The sequence below is a fragment of the Plecotus auritus genome (genome assembly GCF_963455305.1).
Source record: "Plecotus auritus genome assembly, chromosome: X".
Taxonomy (NCBI): domain Eukaryota; kingdom Metazoa; phylum Chordata; class Mammalia; order Chiroptera; family Vespertilionidae; genus Plecotus; species Plecotus auritus.
Window position 1 is genome coordinate 47,138,922 of NC_137784.1, and position 20,172 is coordinate 47,159,093.

Here is a 20,172-nt window from a genome sequence, read left to right on the forward strand (position 1 = left end):
CATTTTGCATCTGAGACCAGACTGGGTGGTGGTGAGACTCTGATCTTTCTATACTTTAGTTGTAATTCCAGTTTGGTCTTGGGAGGTGAGTGTAGCTTCCATCTAATAATCGCCATCTTGGATCTTTGTTCTTTTACTTTTATATGGGTTTCTTCTTTCCTCTCTTACTTTTCTCTCTTTTTCTTATCTACTTATTTATTTTTTGCTCAACACCTGCATAGTAGGTCACATGCCATGGTCGGGTTTGAGCCTTTCAGTCAACCAGACTAAGGGCTGATCCTACACATGCATGAGCTAATTGCAATTAAAATTCAATTATAACAGGAGGGCCCACATAACCCACACAAGGGACATTCCTAGAGCACCCAGCATTGAAGAATAAAGGGACTGCACCCCTGGGTCCCACAGGTCACCTGCTACATAAAGCCGCCCCACTAGGATTTGGAGTCACAGCAGATCTATCTGATATATAAAAACAAGCATAAAGAGGCAGCCAAAATTGGGATACAAAGAAACAAGCCCCAAATGAAATTACAGAAGAACTCTCCAGAGAAAAAGATCTAAAATGAAATGGAGGCAGTTAACTTATCAGATATAGAATTCAAAGTAATCTTTATAAGGGTGCTCAAGAAATTTAGTGAGAACTACAACAGCATGAAAAAGTACATAGAAACCATGAAAAGGGACCTAATGGAAAATAAGAATACTGTATCTGACATCAAGAATACACTAAAAGCAATAAAAAGTAGGTTGGATGAAGCAGAGGACTGAATCAGCGAGATGGGAGACAAGGTTGACAAAAAATACCTAATCAGAATAGCAAAAACAAAACAAAAGTATCAAAAAGAATGAGTACAGTTTAAGGGACCTTTGGGACTACATGTAGTATATCAAGATTTGCATAATATTGGTACCAGGAAGAGAGCAGAAAGAGTAAATGATTGAGAACCTATTTTAAGAAATATGACCAAAAATTTTCCTAACCTGGTGAAGGAAAAATATACACAATCCAGGAAGTGTAGAGAGTCCCAAACAAGACAAATCCAAAGAGGCCCACACCAACATACTTTATAATTAAAATGGCTAAGTTTAAAAACAGAAAGAGAAAAGCAGTTAATTATCTACACGGGAGCTCCCATAGGACTGTCAGCTGATTTCTCAACAGAAACATTTCAAGCTAGAAGGGATTAGCATGAAATATTCAAAGTTTTGAAAATCAAGAGCCTACAACCACAACTACTTTACTCAGCAAAGCTATCATTGAAAATTGAAGGAGAAATAAGCTTCACAGACAAGAAAGAGCTAAAGGAGTTTGCTACCATTCAACCAACATTAAAAGAATTGCTAAAGTTCCTGCTTTAGGAAGTAGAAGAGGAAGAAGAAAGTAGTAGAAGAAAAAAAACAGAGGAACAGAGTTAAAAAAAATAAAATTGCAATAAACACATACCTGTTGGTGGGAATACCAATTGGTACAGCCATTGTGGAAAACAGTATGGAGTTTCCTCAAAAAAATAAAAAGGAAACTGTATTTTGAGCCAGCAATTCCACTTCTGGTAATATATCCTAAGAATACAGAAACACAAGTTTGAAAGAATATATGCAACACTGTATTAATAGCAGCATTATTTACAATAGCCAACAGCTGGAAATAACCCAAATGCCCATCAGTAGTTGAGTGGATACAAAGTTGTGGACCATTTACACAATGGAATCCTATGTAGGCATAAAAAGAAGGAAATCTAACCGTTTGTGACTGCATGGATGGACTTGTAGATTATTATGCTAAGTGAAATAAGCCAGTCAAAGAAAGACAAACACCATATGATATCACTTATATGTGGAACCTAATGAACAAAATGGAAACAGAGGCATGGATACATAGAACAAACTAATAGCTATGAGATGAGAGAGGGGAGGGAGACTGGATGAATGAAGGTGAAGGGATAAGCAAAAGAACATATCTATATATATAAAAGGCTAAGTGACCAACCATACATATGTCCGACCTACTGACTGGCCAGTACATACGATGCACACTGGCAATTAAAAAATAAATGTTGACTCATGCATGTGTGATACATATAAAGCTCTCATTGGTGCTAATTGCACCCATGTGTTTCGATCTGTCATTGTCATTGTTTTTGTTAACATTCTGAAGCTGAAAGAAAGCAGTGTTGTCAACAGAATATGTCTGAAGACCATTAATAAATCACAAGGACAAACTCTAGACAGAGTAGGAATATTCCTACCTGAACCCGTTTGCGGACATGGTCAGTTATATGTTGCTTTCTCTCGAGTTCAAAGAATGTGTGACATTAAAGTTAAAGTTGTAAATATTTTATCACAAGGAAAATTAGTCAAGCACTCTGAATGTGTTTTTTCTCTTAATGTGGTATACAGGGAGATATTAGCATAAGTTTAATCAACTTATCAGTCATTGTTTTTATCAATGTTGTTTTTATATCATATTTTGTTGTTTTATATCATGTTTTTGTTGTTTTTATATCATGTCTTTGCTGTTGTTATATCATGTATTATTGTTTATTTATTAATCAATTTATATATTGCTTTTGTATGCATTTTATTACTTTTCTTTCATCTCTGACACTTTTATTATAGAGAAAGGGCGAATAACAATATTAAAATATTTCTTCTAATTAATTTCCTTTCAATGTGCACAAATCCATGCACTGGGCCACTAGTATATATATATATAACCCTTAAATACAGACAACAGTGGGTGATCTCCAGAGAGATGGGGGAAGGGGGGTAGGTTAAGGCAGTTTAAGGCGGGGGGAACATCTGTAATAGTGTCAACAATAAAAATAAAGTTAAAAAATCTATAAAGAATTTATAATTTTGTATAATACTAATAAACCAAATGAACTCTACAGACATATAAAATGTTTTCCACACAATAGCAGCAAAATGCATGTTCTTCTCAGAATGTACACACAACATTTTCGAGGAGAAATCATATGTTAGATAAAAAAAACTCTTAAAATTTTAGAAAATTAAAACCTTATTAAAGATATTTTATTATAAATCTATAAATGTAAATGTCAATAACAGGAAAAATCTGAAAAATTGAAGCATATATGTAAATTAACCCCCTCCCCTGAACAGCCTGTTGGTCAGGAAGTAATCAGGACAGAAATCAAAATAATATCTTGTCAAAAATTTAAATGTTAACATAATATACCAAAACCTAAGTTATGCAACAAAAGTAGCTCTGTTAGGGATTTTTATAACAACAAATGTCTACATTGAAAAAAAAGAGAAATATCTCAAATAAGCAACTTAAGTTATTTTTTTAAAGAACCAGTAACATAAGAATCTATGATCAAATTAATAGAAGGAAGGAATAAATGAAATAAATACTAGGTAAAAGATATAATATCTCAAAGAAATTAAGAGTTGCTTTTTGAAAAGATAAAATTGACAAACCTTTAGCTAGAGTAACTAAGACTAAAAGCGAGAAGACTCAAATAGAAAAAGTCAGAAATTAAAAAAAAAAGACATTATCAAGGATCATATGAAACTCCTATGAACAATTAATAAATTGCACAATGTAGAAGACATGGATATTTCCAGAAAAAAAGGAGCCTACAAAGATGGAAATATGAAAAAATAGAAATATCTGAGCAGAGCAATTACAAATAAGAATTTTGAAACAATAAACAAAAACTCAGAGAGAGAGACAACAGTATGGTGGTTACCAGATGGAAGGGGGTGGCGGGGTATTAAACGGAAAGGGGGTCAAATATATAGTGACTAAAAATGACTTGAATTTTGATGGTGGGTATACAGGGAATATACAGATCATATATCATGGAAATGTGTATTTGAAGCCTATATAATCTTATTAATCAATGCCACCACACTAAATTTAATCTAAAAAATAATAAATCTCTGAACAAAGAAAAGTTTGGAGCCAGATGGCTTCCCTGGTGCATTCTATCAAACATTTGAAGGAGTATTAGCAGCCATGCTTCTCAAATTTTTAAAAAAGATTGAAGAGTATAGTATACTTCATATCTCCTTTTATTTTATTTTATTTTAATTTTATTAAGGTATTATTTATGTACATATCTTACCATTGCCCCCCCACCCCACTCCCATACATGCCTCACCCCCAATGTTTTGCATCCGTTGGTTACTCTTATATACATGCATATAAGTCCTTCAGTTTATCTCTTATTTCCCCCACCTCTCCCTAACCTTACCACTGTAATTTGACAGTCTGTATGATGCTTTACTGCCTCTGTATCTATTTTTTTGTTCATCAGTTTATAATGTTTTTCATTATCCCCAAATGACTGAGATCATGTGGTATTTTTCTTTCATTGACTGGCTTATTTCACTTAGCATAATGTTCTCTAATTCCATCCAGGTGCCTACAAATGGTAGTAATTCCTTCTTTTTTATGGCAGCATAGTATTCCATTGTGTAGATGTACCATAGTTTCCTGAATCCAGTATTCTTGGATTCAGACCCTTCCTTTGCATGACTTTGTATATTTCATTCCATTCCCTTCTGGCCTGATGTGTTTCTGTTGAGAAATCAGCCGCTAGTCTGATGGGAGATCCTTTGCAGATAACTTTCTGTTTCTCTTTTGCTGCTTTGTCATTGGTGTTTGCCAATTTAATTATAATGTGCCTTGGTGTCGGTCTTTTGGGATTCATTTTCTTTGGGACTCTGTGAGCTTCTTGGATATGTGTGGGTTTTTTCTTCCCTATATCAGGGAAGTTTTCTGTCATTATTTATTCAAACAGGTTTTCTATTCCTTGCTCAGTTTCCTCTCCTTCTGGCACCCCTTTTAAGTGGATGTTGTTTCGTTTTATTTTGTCCCCATGTTCCCTTAGGCTCTCCTCCTGTTTTTTAAGTTTTTTTCTAGATGCTGCTTTGCTTGGGTATTTTTTCCTACCTTGTCTTCTAGCTCACTTATGTGGCCCTCTGCTTCTTCTAGTCTACTGTTGATGCTTTCTATTGAATTCTTTATGGCAGCAATGTCATTTTTCATTTCTTCTTGGTTCTTCTTCATTTCCTCTTGGTTCTTATACATATTGTTGAATTTGACTTCCATTCTTTTCATCTACCTTATGACCATTTCTCTGAATTCTTTCTCTGACATATTGCTTGCCTCCATTTCATTTACTTCCTTTTCTGGTGATGCCTCATTTTCTTTCATATGCGGGCTGTGTCTTTGTCTCCCCATGATCTCTCTTCTCTGTGTGTCTGGTTAAGTAGCTCTCTCTCTCTTGCATTGATTTAAAGGCACAAGATACAATACAACGAGGCAAAAAACACAAGGTACTGAACACAAATGTATTTATGATACTAATAACCCCATATAAAGGTCACCACCAGAGAAAGGAGGATTAGGGGAAAGGAAAAAAAGGAGTGCAAAAATGTTATTGAGAATAGGAAAAATAGTAAGAGAGAAAAGAAAGAGAATAAAAAGAAGGGGGGAAATGACTGTTTATATGGGGAGAAAACTCCAATAGTACAACCACTAATCCCCCAAAATGCAAACATCAAATACCCAGAGATGAATGCAAACTACAAACAACAACTAATAACAAATGAGGCAAGGAAAAACAGAATCAAAAAAACAAAAAAAAACCCAAAAACAATAAAAGAGAAACAATCTTACCAACAAGCAAAAAAACAAAAAAAACAAACACCCAACCTAATCAACAATCAAGCAAACAACAACAATAGGACAGAGAGAAAGCAAGGCAAAATAAAATAAAAAACATAGAACAAAACAAAACAAAACAAAACAAAACAAAGAAACAATAACAAAAAAACCCCAAAAAACAAACAAAAACGGGAAGCGAGAAAAAAAAATTTGGATAGTGAAGAAAGAGAAGAGAGAGGTGTGTACAGACTTGGAGCAGGGGATTGGAAATTAGATATATAGGTAGGATGAATTTTTAACAGGGGGTAAAAAGAAGGAATAGGGAAAATCTAAAGCAGGAATAGTGTTAAGAGAAACAGGACAAGAAAAGGGGAAAAGTGAGAAAGAGAGTGTTGGCATAAAGGTGAAGTTGAGATAGAGTAAAATGATGCTAAGGGATGAATGAAAATAGAATGTAGAACACTAATCCCAAAATAAAATAAAATAAAATAAAATGAAATAAAATAAAATAAAATAAAATAAAGAGAAAACAAAATGACACTTTAAAATGGTAAAATAGTAGTAGTATAATACTGATTAAATATAAAAATATAATAATTAAAAAGGTAAAATCAAGTGAGGAAAAAAGAAAAAAATTAGTTTCTTAAGTAAAAGATAAAAAAATTAAAATGTGCAGTAGTGAAGTTCATTCACTTCCTCTACTGTTCCGTTTGGCACACCTGTTTCCTGTCAGGTAGTCAGGACAGTATTGAAGTTCCCTGCTTTCCAATGCTCCTCTGTGTTGTAAGCCACAGTGCTGATTTTCAAGCAGGCAGTATTTCTTTGTTTCTTAGACTGCCTTTATTTGTGTTTACACAACAGTTAATTTGTGACTCCACCCCTGGGTGGCAGTGTTTCTGGATTGGCCTCTGGGGCTATAAGTCCTATCTTGCCAGTATTTCAATTTTGTTTTCCCCATCGCACTTAATACTGTTTTGGGGGAATGGACTTCCCCAGAGCTGGTTCTCTGATCGTTACTCCCAGCTCTGATCCCCAGGTTCCACAAATACAACTTTCCCCTCCAGTCTCTAAGAGTGTCCCCAGTTGGGTGATCCTATGTACTGGGCTTAGTAATCAAAAGCAAGGATTTAAAGAGAAAAAAAGAGCCAGAGTAAGTGCACGAACTTGCCACTTTTGCCCTCCAGCACTGCAGTCAACACTTTGAATGTCTCTATGCACTACTTTTTTCCCCTGGCCCTAAGCAGCTGGCACACTGGTAAAACTTTCTGCCCAGCCCAGCTATGGAATGATTTTTAGAGTTCCATTCTGCCAACAGCCCTGTGGATCTCCTTCCACATTTGTGGATCACACTGGCCCCTAAGGCTGTGGATTTTGTGGTGCGCAGACTTCCCCCAAACCTCTAGTCCTAGTGTGTGCCAGGAGTCAGAGTTCCCCTGTGCCTGCACCAAGAATCGAGTATCAGAGTCCCTGTTGCTTCGTGTGGCTTCAAACTGAGAATCAGTGACCCTGTGTGCACATGTGCCAAGAATTGGAGTCACTGACTCTTAGTGTGAATGCACTGGGAGTCAGGGATCCCAGGTGGACGTGATAAAAAAACAGAGTCAAGTCACTGGTGCTCAGTGCTGCCTCCCGCCCAGGGAATCGAGGTCCTGGTCAGCTTGGGGGACTGGGTTGCACAGTAGCACTGTGTTGTCAGGAGGTCCACTCCTGTGCTGTGGAAAACAGCCTTCCGTGTGTGTGCCCAGAATCTAAGTCAGGTGGCACTGATGCCCTGCGTGGGTTTCGGGTTTGGTCTCCCGACTGCATTGTGGGGAACAGATTCCCAGTGTCCATGTGCTCTCAGGCTCAAATTTTTATAGCAGCGCTGTGGTCTGTATGAGGGGCGGGCCTATCAGTTCTTATGGCACTGCTGCAAGCCTGCTGGAAGGGGGATAGGCTCTGTGACTCACAGAAATCTGCTGTCGGGATGTCTGGATTCTTGGTGTCTGTGGGTCTGCAGCTGTGTTTGCAGGTCTCTGTCCTCAGTGGCTGCAGGGTTCTGTTTTTTGTCTGAGACCAGACTGGGTGGTGCTGAGGCCAGGATCCTAGTTTCAAGCAGCTCTGTTTCTCAAGATGGCGTGCTCTCTGTGCCCACGCTGGCTGACCCAGAGTGTCTGCAGTAGGAGTGGGGCTCCACCGTCTAAGACTGCCCAGTTTGACAGCCCCTTGTAAGACCTGCAGAATCTAACTGTCCCTAGCTCATACACACACACACACCACACATCCACACACTCCTCTATCACTCCCTCACTCTTTCACACTCTCTCCCTCCCTACCTTTTTGCCAGTCACCATCTTCCTTCCTCTGGGAATATGCTAATTGACCGCCCCACCTTCAACAATAGTGGTGCCCACAGCCAATAAGGAGGGAATATGCTAATCGACTGCTGTGCCCTCAAGGATGGCGGCACCCACAGCCACAAGATGGCGGCTTCCCAGCCGCCCAGTGCTGCCTGAGGCTCAGGTAACCAGGGCCGGCCAAGGCTTGGGCTGCCGGCAGTGGCAGCAGCAGAGGTGTGATGGGAATGTAGCCTTCCCCTGATTGCCAGGTTGCCTCCCACCCCTGAGGGCTCCTGGACTGTGAGAGGGGGCAGGCCAGGCTGAGGGACCCCCCCTCCAGTGCATGAATTTCCATGCACCGGACCTCTAGTTTCTAAATATTAATTTTGTAACCTGCTACTTGGCCAAATTTATTTATTAGATCCAGTTGCCTTTTGGTTATTCTTTAGGATTTTTACGTACAATATCATGTCATCAGCAAATGACTCTTTTACTTTCTTCTTTCCAATTTGAATTCCTTTTATTTGATTTTCTTCTCTGTTTGTTGTGGCTAGAACTTTCATTAGTATTGTGAACATGAGTGGTGAAATCAAACATTCCTGCATTGTTCGTGATCTCTAGGGAAACACGTTTTGTTTATGCCTGTTCAGTATGATGTTTGTGGGTTTGTCATATGTGACTTTTATTATGTTGAGGTATGTTTCCTGTTTTTTGAGAGTTTTTATCATAAATGGGTGCTGGATTTTATCAAATACTTTTTCTGCATCTATTGATATGATAATTTGGTTTTTATTTTTCATTTTATGTGGCATATCACATTTATCAATTTGCAGATGTACCAATCTTGCATCCCTGGAATAAAACACACTTGATCATGGTGTATGGTCTTTTAATGTATTGCTGGATCTTGTTCGCTAATATTTTGTTGAGGAATTTTGCATCTATGTTCATCAGGAATATTGGCCTATAATTTTCTTTCTTTGTAGTGTCTTTATCTGATTTTTGAATTAGGATAATGATAACTTAGTCAAATGAGCTTTGGAGTTTTCCTACCTTTTGAATGTTTTGGAATAGAATGAGGAATATAGGTGCTAATTCTTAGAATATTTGATAAAATTCACCTGTGAAGCCATCCAGTTCAGGACTTTTATTTGTTGAGAGTATTGATCAGTGCTTCAATTTCACTAGTTTTAATCTATCTACTCACATTCTCTGATTCCTCCTGATCCAGTTTTTGAAGTTTGTATGTTTCCAAGAATTTACACATTTCATCCAGATTGTTTAATTTTTTTGCCCTGTAATAATTTGAAATATTTTTTTTACAATCATTTGAATTTCCTTGGTCTCAGTTGTTACTTCTCTTTTATTTTTTTATTTTATCTATGTGGGTTCTCACTTTTTTTTTTTCTTGATGAATCTTGTTAACGTTTTGTCAATCTTTTTTATCTTTTCAAAGAACCAGCTCTTACTTTCATCTATCTTTTGTATTATTATTTTAGACTCTCTTTAATTTATTCCCTGATCTTTTTTTGGGCTTTGTTTGTTTCTTTCCAGTTCCACAAAGAGTAAAACATTTTTTTTATTTGGGTGTTTTCTTGTTTCCTGATGCAGGCCTGCAATGTTATGAATTTCCCCTTTAGAACTATCTCTGCTGTGTCCCATAGGTTTTGGTTTGTTTTAGTCTCATTTATAGTTTTTTCAAGGCAAATTTTTTCTTCTTCTTTGATCTCATTGTTAGCCCATTTATTGTTTAGTAACATGTTATTTAACCTCCATGCCTTTGTTTTTCAATTTATTTTTATATGTATGGTTGATTTCTAGTTTCATAATATTATGGTCAGAGAAGATGATTGATATATATGAATATTCTTAAATTTATTGAAACTTGTTTTCTGTCCTAATATGTAGTCTATTTTAGAAAATGTTCTATGCTCGTTTGAAAAAAATAGACATTACTATTTTATTCTATATAACTATGTCCCTCAGTATATTTTCTTCTTCTCATAGAAGACCCTTTAACAATTCTTGTAGTACTGGTTTGATAGTAATGTACTCCTTGAGCTTATTTTTGTTTGGGAAGTTCTTTATTTCTCCTACAATTCTTAATGATAGCCTTGCTGTGTAAAGTAGTATTGGTTGTAGCTCCTTGCTTTTCATCACTTTGAATATTTTATGCCAATACCTTCTGGCCTGAAATATTTCTGTTGAGAAATCAGGGAGCTCTTTTGTAGGTAACTGCCTTTCTTTTTCTGCTTTTAAGATTCTTTGTCTTCAACCTTTTTCATTTAAATTATGATGTGTGTTGGTGTGATCAGTGGAAGTGGGATATCCCTTTCCTCACTGAGTGCTGTGGATGGGTTCCTTATGATATCTCAAGAAAAGAATTTTCTGAGACTCACACGGGAGGATGGGTGATTTTTATTTGCATGGAATTATATCCTTAGGTTTCCAAAGTCCCATTTCACTTAATCCAGTCCTGGAAGAAGTGCAGCTGGGGATTCAGTAGAGCTAAAAGCAAAGCCAGTGTCCAGAGTTTCCATTCCATGTTGGAATTGGGTCTGGTTTAGCATTAGGCTAGTTGCAGTCCATTGTGTGGGGTGCACATGGCTGCAGGCCATCTTAGTGAAATCAGGGGCATGAGAGCCTCTCAAGCCAGGAACCAAGAGGGCCAAGAGACAAGAGCAAGCAAGAGGGCAAACTTCTTTTTTTAGGAGTTTAAATATTACAAATCTCCTCCTTACCTGGTGAAGGAAGAAAACACACAGTGGCCATGCCGATTCTGGCCAATCATCTGTTTCCAGGTGTGATTGACAGAAAAGTACCTTCCCTGTGTCACCCAGACTTTACTTGGCATGTGTATATTCTCCAATCCCCCCACCCCTCATCAAATATACGCATGCCAAGAAATACAACTGGAAGTCATCTGTGGGGAATAGACCAGTGGCTTCCTGGTGAGTGTGAAACTGAATCTTCCTGGCAAAGCTGCACAAATGACATGCCTATAATATTTGGCCTTCCTTTAGTTCCTCTCCTGTTATTAAAAACTAGGGTAATTACAATGGTATCATTGGTGTGGACCTCTTTGTTTTCTTCTTATTTGGATGCCTCCCTGCTTGCTGAACTGTGTGTCTTTTTCCTTCACCAGGTAACAGAATTTTTCAATCAATATATCTTCAAATAGATACTCACTTTTTTTGTCTTTTTCTCTTCTACTATGATGTGGATTTTTATGCCTTGTGTTGTTTCAAAGATCCCTTAAACTAAACTTATTTTGTAACTTATATTTGGGGGTGCTCTGATTGGGTGTATTCTTCTACCTTGTCTTCCAAATCACTGATTTGATGCTCTGCTCTATCCAACCTACTGTATATATATTTTAAATTAAATTCCGTATCATATAAAGTTTTATATATGTCTCCTTTATCTCTATTGACCAACCCCAGGCACTCCCAACCCCCAGCACATGCCCTCAGCCCTCTAGTGTCTGTGTCCATTGGTTATGCTTATATGCATGCATACAAGTCCTTTGGTTGATCTCTTACTACTGCCACACCCTACCCTGCATTCGCTCTGAGGTTTGACAGTCTGTTTAATACTTCTCTGTCTCTGGATCTATTTTTGTTCATCAGCTTATGTTGTTCATTATATTCCACAAAGAGTGATATCATGTGATATGTATCTTTCTCTGATTGGCTTATTTCACTTAGCATAATGCTCTCCAGGTCCATCTATACTGTTGTGAATGGTAGGAGTTCTTTCCTTTTTACAGCAGTGTAGTATTCCATTGTGTAGATGTACCACAACGTTTTAATCCACTCATCTGCTGATAGGCATTTAGGCTGTTTCCAAATCTTAGCTATTGTAAATAGTGCTCTATGAACATAGGGGTGCATATATCTTTTCTGATTGGTGTTTTTTATTTCTTGGGATATAGTCCTAGAAGTGGGATTGCAGGGTCAAATGGGAGTTCCATTTTTAATTTTTTGAGGAAATTCCATACTGTTTTCCACTGTGGCTGTACCAGTCTAAATTCCCATTAGCAGTGCACGAGGGTTCCTTTTATTCCACATCTTTGCCAGCACTTGTCATTTGTTGATGATAGCCATTCTGACAGATATGAGATGGTACCTCATTGTCGTTTTGACTTGCATCCCTCTGATGATTAGTGACTTTGAGCATATTTTCATATTTCTCTTGGCTTTCTGTATGTCCTCTTTAGAAAAGTGTCTATTTAGGTCCTTTGCACATTTTTTTTTGGATTGGATTGTTTAATTTCCCTTTGTTCAGATGTATGAATTCCTTTACATTTTGGAGATTAGACCCTTATCGGAGATAACATTGGCAAATATGTTCTCCCATGCAGTGGACTTTCTTGTTGTTTTGTTGATGGTTTCTTTTGCTGTACAGAAGCTTTTTATTTTGATGTAGTCCCATTTGTTTATTTTCTCCTTAGTTTCCATTGTCCTAGGAGCTCTATTGGTACAGACTGCTACGACATATGTCTGATATCTTTCTGCCTGTGGATTTTTCTAAGATTTTCATTGTTAATTGTCTTATGTTTAAGTCCTTTATTCATTTTATTTTTGTGTATGGTGTAAATTGGTGGACTAGTTTCACTTTTTTGCCTTTATCTGTCCAATTTTCCCAACACCATTTATTGAAGAGACTGTCTTGACTCCACTGTATGCTCTTGCCTCTTTTGCCAAATATTAATTGAACATAATGGCTTGAGTCGATTTCTGCATTTTCTCTTTTGTTCCACTCATCTACTAGTGTGTGTCTGTTCTTGTGCCAGTAGCAGGCAGTTTTGAGAACAGTGGCTTTGCAATATAGCTTGATATCTGGTATTGTGATTCCTCCAACTCTGTTTTTCTTTCTCAGGATTGCTGTGGCTATTTGGGGTCTTTTTTTATTACATGTGAATTTTTGAAGACTTTGTTCTAGATCTGTGAAATGTGCTGTTGGTATTTTAATGAGAATTGCATTGAATCTATAGATTGCTTCGGGTAGTATGGACATTTTAGTGATGTTGATTCTACCAATCAATGAACACGGTATATTTTTCCATTTGTTTATGTCTTCTACAGGTCTTTTACCTCCTTAGTTAAGTTTATTCCTAAGTATCTTAATTTTTTGTTGCAATGGTAAATGGGATTGTTATTATATTTTTCTTTCTGTGAGTTCATTACTGGTGTATAAAGAAAGGCATATATTTTTGGGTGTTAATTTTGTATTGTGCTACATTGCCGAATTCATTTATTAAGTCTAGTAGGTTTTAATAGAGTATTTAGGGTTTTCTATGTACAATATCATGTCCTCTGCAAATAATGACAGTTTTACTTCTTCATTTCCAAATTGGATGCTTTTTATTTTTTCTTCTTGTCTGATTGCTATGGCTAGCACTTGCAGTACTGTGTCAAACAGGAGTGGTGAAAAGCGGGCATTCCTGTCTTCTTCCTGTTCTTAGGGGAAATGGTTTTAGTTTTTGCCCATTGAGTATGATATTGGTTGTAAGTTTGTCATATAAGGCTTTTATTATGTTGAGGTATTATCTCTCTATTCCCACTTTGCTGAGAGTTTTTATCCTAAAGGGAGTTTGATTTTTTCAAATGCTTTTTCTGTATCAATTGATAATTATGTGATTTTTATCTCTCGATTTGTTTATGTGATATATCACGTTTATTGATTTGCTGATATTGTACCAGCCTTGCATCACTGGAATAAACCCCACTTGGCCATAGTGTGTGATCTTTCTAATGTAATGCTAGATCAGATTTGCTAGAATTTTGTTGAGGATTTTATCATCGATGTTCATCAGGGATATTGGCCTGGAATTCTCTTTCTTTGTAGTGTCTTTATCTGGTTTTGGAATTAGGGTAATGCTGGCTTCATAGAAACAGCTTGGATGTGTGCCTTCAGCTGGAATTTTTTGGAATAGTCTGAGGAGAATAGGTTTTAGTTCTTCTTTGAATGCTTGGTAAAACTCCCCTATGAAGCCATCTGGCCTAGGGATTTTGTTTGCTGGAAGTTTTTTGATTACTGCTTCAGTTTTCTCCATAGTTATCAGTCTTTTCAGATTTTTTTTATTCTTCCCAATTAAGTTTTGGAAGGTCTTATATTTCTAGGAATATGTTCATTTCCTCTAGGTTGATCAATTTGTTGGAATAGAGTTGTTCATAGTATTTTTTTTAAAATTCTTTGTATTTCTATGGGATCCGTTGTTATTTTGTCTCTTTCATTTCTGATTTTATTTATTTGGGTCCTGTCTCTTGGCCTCTGTGTGAGCCTGGCTAAAGGTTCATCAATCTTGTTTATCTTTTCGAAGAACCAGCTCTTGGTTTTATTGATCTTCCGTATTTTTTTCATCTGTATGTCTTTTATTTACGCTCTGCTCTTTGTTATTTCCTTCCTTCTGCTTACTCTGAGATTTTCTTGTTGCTCTCTATCTAATTCTTTAACTTGTAGAATTAAATAATTTGTCACTAGTTTTTTCTTTTTTTTTGAGGTAGGCCTGTAATGGATTAAATGCTCCAATAAAAATACATCAAGTAGCTGGATGGATAAGAAAACATGACCCATATATATGTTGTCTACAAGAGACCCACTTCAGAATAAGGGACTCACACAGAGTGAAAGTTAAGGAATGAAAAACTTGCCTAAAATATATTTTTTTCATTCCTTAACTTTCAGTCTGTGTGAGTCCCTTATTCTGAGGTGGGTCTCTTGTAGACAACATATATATGGGTCATGTTTTCTTATCCATTTTAGGCAAGTGGAAATGAAAAAAGAAAAGCTGGGGTATGAACTTCCCTCTAAAAACTGTTTACAGTGTGTCCCATAGATTTTGGATTGTTGTGTTTTCATTGTCATTTGTTTTGAGGATTTTTTTATTTCTTCTTTGATCTCTTTGGTAACCCAATAATTGTTTAATAACATACTATTTAGCCTCCAAGTGTTTAATTTTTAATTGTTTTTATTTTAGTTGATTTCTAATTTTATCAGCATAGCAATTTATCAGACATTTATTTCAAAGTAATGATTATAAGGATGCTCAAGGAACATGGTGAGAACTACAAGTAACTTAACAGGAACTACAACAGCATGAAATAGTACATGGAAACCATAAAAAAGAACCAGTCAGAAATGAATAATGTAATTTAAAATATGAGAATATTACTAAAAGAAAGTGGGAGAAAATGGTGGCCAAATACACAGAAGTGTTGTACACCTCCTCCTGGGGCCAGGCCAGAAAAGCAACTAAATCGGAGAACATCCAGCATTGTGATCTGAAAATATGCTTGATATGATTTTTATTTTCTTCAATTTGAAGAGACTTTGCCTGTGTCCCAATATGTGGTCTATATTTGAAAATGTCCCATGTGCACTTGAGAAGAATGTTTATTTCCTGGCTTTGGGGTGAAATGTTCTTAAGATGTCAATTAAGTCCATCTGATCTAGTGAGTAATTTAGGATTGCTGTTTCCTTGCTGATTTTTTGTTTAGAGAACTTATCTGGTTGTGTCAGTGTGGTATTAAAGTTCCTACTATTATTGCATTGCTGTCAATCCCTCACCTTTTATCTTCCAGAATTTTTTTTATGTATTTGGGTGCGCCTGCATTGGGTGCAAATGTATTTACCAGAATTACATCCTCTTTTTTTTTTATCAATCCCTTTAGTATTATGAAGTGGCCTTCCTTATCTCTTATTATGGCCTTCACTTTGAGGTCTGTGTTGTCAGAAACAAGTATTGCTACCCCAGCTTTTCTTTTTTCATTTCCATTTGCCTAAAATATATTTTTTTCATTCCTTAACTTTCAGTCTGTGTGAGTCCCTTATTCTGAGGTGGATCTCTTGTAGACAACATATATATGGGTCATGTTTTCTTATCCATCCAGCCACTTGATGTATTTTTATTGGAGCATTTAATCCATTTATGTTTAAGTTTATTATTGATAGGTACATGTTTGTTGCCATTTTTATTTTTTATGCCTGTGTTACTTCTTACCTTTTTATTTCTTCTGTTTACAGCATTCCCTTTAGCATTTCTTGCTGGCTTGGTAGTGATAAACTCCCTTAGCCTTTTTTTTTTTTTTTGTCTGAGAAACTCCTGCTTTCCATTTCAACTTTAAATGATAGCCTTGTTGGATAGAGTATTCTTGGATTCAGTCCCTTGCTTTGCATCACTTTGTATACTTCATTCCATTCCCTTCTGGCCTGATGTGTTTCTGTTGAGAAATCATTTGATAATCTAATGGTAGATTCCTTGTAGGTAACTCTGTTTCTCTCTTGTAGTCTATAAAATTCTCCCTTTATCGTTAACATTTGCCATTGTAATTAAGACTAGTCTTGGTGTGGGTCTTTTGGGGTTCATCTTGTTTGGGACTCTGTGCTTGTGGTAACTTTTTTCTTCCCCAAATAAATGAAGTTTCCTGTCATTGTCTCTTCACATAAGTTTTCTAACTCTTATTCCTCTTTTTGTCCTTCTGGCACCCATATTATACATATGTTACTTCCTTTCATGTTGTCCCAAAAATCCCTTTGGCTCTCCTCCTGATTTCTAATTTTTTTCTCCAATTGCTATTCAAATTGGGTGTATTTTCCTGCCCTGTCTTTTAACCTGCTAATTCAGTCCTCCACTTCTTCTAGTCTACTATTAAAACCTTCCATTGTGTTTTTTATTGTAGCTGTATCATTATTCATTTCCTCTTGATTTTTACATAAGTTGATTTTCTCATCCAGCCTGTTTAGGAAGTCTATTACCCTTATGCTGAATTCTTTTTTCTGACATATTGCATACCTCCTTTTCATTTAGTTCATTTTCTGAAGATTCCTCATTTTCTTTCCTTTTGGGGTTGTTTCTTTGTCTCCCCATTTTTGCTCTCACCACATGGTCCAGTTGCCTAGTCATGTGGAGACTGTGGCTGATGCAGGGCTTGGCAGGATGGTTGCACATTCTGAGCCTCACCAGAGGGCCAAGATGCTGATTCGCCTGAAGGGTCCAGTTGACAAGTCACACTCGGGGCCTGTGGCTGAAGCAGCAGGCTTGGTGGGAGGGTCATGCACTCCAGGCCTCACTTGAGGGCAGCCCATGCACCAAGTCATGCAAAAAGTCCAGTTGCTGAGTCACGCATGGGGTCTGTGGCTGAAGCAGCCAGCTTGGTAGGAGAATTGTGCACCCCAGGATATCACCAGGGGACCCAGGTGCTCAGGTGCACAAAGGGTTCAGTTGCTGAGTCATGCACCGAGTCTGTGCTGAAGCAACAGGTTGCTGGGAGAGGAGTGCACTCCAGGGCTCATAAGAGCCTGCAGTTGGGGAGGCTGGAGTTCTGGTGTCTGTGGGTCCACAGATGAGGTAGCAGGTCTTTTGCCAGAGTGGCTGTAGGGTCCAGGATTGTGTTTCAGGCCAGTCTGGGTGGTGGTGAGGCTGGGCTCCTAGTCACAGCAGTTTTCCTCTTCAAGGTGGTGCGGTTTCTGTGCCAGAGCTATCTGCCTCTGGAGTGCTTACAGCAGTAGCAGGGGCTCCTCATCTAGTAGATCCTGGTCTGCCAGCCCCCTAGATTCCTGAAAGATCTAACTGTCACACACACATACACACACACACACACACACACACTACATGTCCACACATTCCCCTTTCACTCCATCACTCACTCACACTCTCTACCTCACTGCTGTCCTGCTGGCCACCATCTTGACTCCAGTCCTCACTTTCTTGAGGCCCAGAGTGAGGTGTGCACTGGGTTGCTCCAGTTAGCCCCTCCCCCATGTCAAGCAGGGGTGGGTTACTATGGGTCACATAGTCTGTGCTCTCCTGTGGCCTGGAATGAGGCATGCACTGGGTTCCTCCAGTGGTGGAAGACTGTCCCAGGAGCATGGGCTAGAGTCAGATCTCTCCTGTGGCCCTGAGTGAAGCACGAGCTACATTGCTCTGGGTCTCCCATCCCAAGCCTGGGGTGGAGTGTGGGCAGGTTGCTCTGAGTCACACAGTCTGTGTTCTCCTGTGGCCCAGAGTGAGGCACATGCTGGGTTGCTTGGGGTTGCCCCTCCCAGAGCCCTGGATGAAGTGGATTGCTCTGGGTCACACAGTCCATGCTCTCCTCTGACCCAGAGTGGGGCATGTGCTGTGTTGTTCCAGGTTGCCCCAGCAAGGCTGTCCCAGGGGCCAGGGTGGAGCAGGTGCTAGTTGCTTTGGGCCACACAGTCCATGCTCTCCTGTGGCCCGGAGTGAGGAGCGCACTGGGTTGCTCTAGGTTGCCCTCAAAGTAGGTCCCAGGGCTCATGGTGGAGTGGGCGCTGAGTGGCTCTGGGTCAAACTAGCCAGCACATTTCTGGGGCCTGGGGTGGGGGTGGAGCACTGGGTTTCCACTGGCTTGTACTCACTCCAGGGTCTTGGAGCCAGATCCTGGGACACTGGGTCCCATCAGGCTGGTGAGGAGGCCTGGTGCAGGAGATCACTCTGGTGAGTGCTCACTGCCAATGTCTGGGAGCCTGCCGGGAGGTACTGCACCACTCACTGCGGGGACACGGTGGTGGTTTCATGTGGGTTATGGCTGGCAAGCGGTGTTCTCTAGGCGTCCTCTGCCTTTCCTTATAGAAAATTGTCTCTTCAGCTGTGTCTAATTTGTTAATTCATGGTGGATGTTCTCCGATTTAGTTGCTTTTCTGGCCTGTCCCCAGGAGGAGGTACGCAACACTTCTGCCTATTTGGCAGCCATTTTCTCCCACTTTTTTAGTATTTTTCTCATTTCTGAAATGACATTCTTCATTTCTGACTGGTAATTTTTTATGGTTTCCATGTCCTATTTCATGCTATTGTAGTTCCCATTAAGTTCCTTGTAGTTCTCACCATGTTCCTTGAGCATCCTTATAACCATTACTTGAAATCAATGTCTGATAAATTGCTGTGCTGCATTCCATTTAGCTCTTTTTTTCTGGAGATTTTTCCTGTTTTTCATCTAGAGAATGTTTCTTTCTCTCCTCATTTTGGCGGCTAGTTTTTGGTTGTTTCTATGTATTAGGTAGATCTTCTCTGTCTCCCAGGCTTAGTTGGTTGGCCTTATGTGTCCTGTGGGATCCAGTGGAGCAGTCTCCTTGATCACCTGAGCTGGGTGCTGCAGTAATATCCCTTGTGTAGTTTATGTCAGCCCTCCTGTTTGTAGTTGAGTCTTGATTGCTATTGGCCTGTTTATGCATAAATCTGACCCTCAGGCTCACTGACTATGAGGATCAACCCTGACCACTGTGTACCTACTGCAGTGTAGGTGCTGATCACATGAAGTGGAATTCCCCTCATCTGGGTTTGGAACCTGCCAACATCTTCCTTTGAATATGCTGCTTGTGAAACTTACTGGATCCTGCTCTGATGTTGTCTGAAGGTGTCTACTTGGTTTGTTGGCTCTGGGGACTCTTGAGAGAGACTGTGTTGCAGATCCATATCACATGCTGCCTGTCACTGGCCCTAGCCTTCATTTTTGGAGCAGTTTCTATGTGGTTTCTTCTGGAAATCCTTGGTTATAAGACTTCTATTTACCCAGTCTTTGGTTGGTAATTCAGGCTAATTATTCTATATTTAAGTTGTAATTCCAGTTGGGTCTGGGGAGAAGGTGAGTATAACTTCTACCTACTCTCCTGCTGTTATGAATAACCTAAAAGAGAATTTTAATAACTTGTTACTATATAGCACCTTTTTTTTACTTTTAAAAAATGTTTTATTGATTTCAAAGAGGAAGGGAGAGGGAGAGAGAAAGAGAAACATCAATGATAAGGGACAATCATTGATAAGCTGTCTTTCGCACACCCCTACTGGGGATCCAGCCAGCAACCTGGGCATGTGCCCTGACCGGGAATCGAATCATTACCTCCTGGTTCATAGGTTGATGCTCAACTATTGAGCAACACCAGCTGGGCCAACAAAACTTTATTTTTTTTTTACCATTAAAAATAATTTATTTTTTCTTCATTATAAAGTAATACATGATTTTTGTATGAAATTCAGAAAATCACAAAAGACAATAAAAATGATATACTGGTTAGAATGTAAATTGTTAAATAACTAGAAGATAGTTTGGTAATATGTATCAAAGGCCATATAATTTTGTATATTTTGTGGCCTGGCATACCACTTTTTGAAATTTAATTTTCTCCAGCCAGAGAAATCCATATTTTTTTCAAGCTTAGTAACATTTATTATTGTGTGTGTTAAATAGTTAT

The 20,172-nt window shown here is 38.4% G+C and overlaps 1 protein-coding gene across 3 annotated transcripts in view; it reads left to right on the top strand.

Moving 5' to 3' along the window:
- The window catches only part of ZDHHC15 (zDHHC palmitoyltransferase 15), a 441,448-nt gene that overhangs the window by 156,878 nt on the left and 264,398 nt on the right, over positions 1–20,172 (top strand). The gene's annotated exons all lie outside the window — the stretch shown is intronic.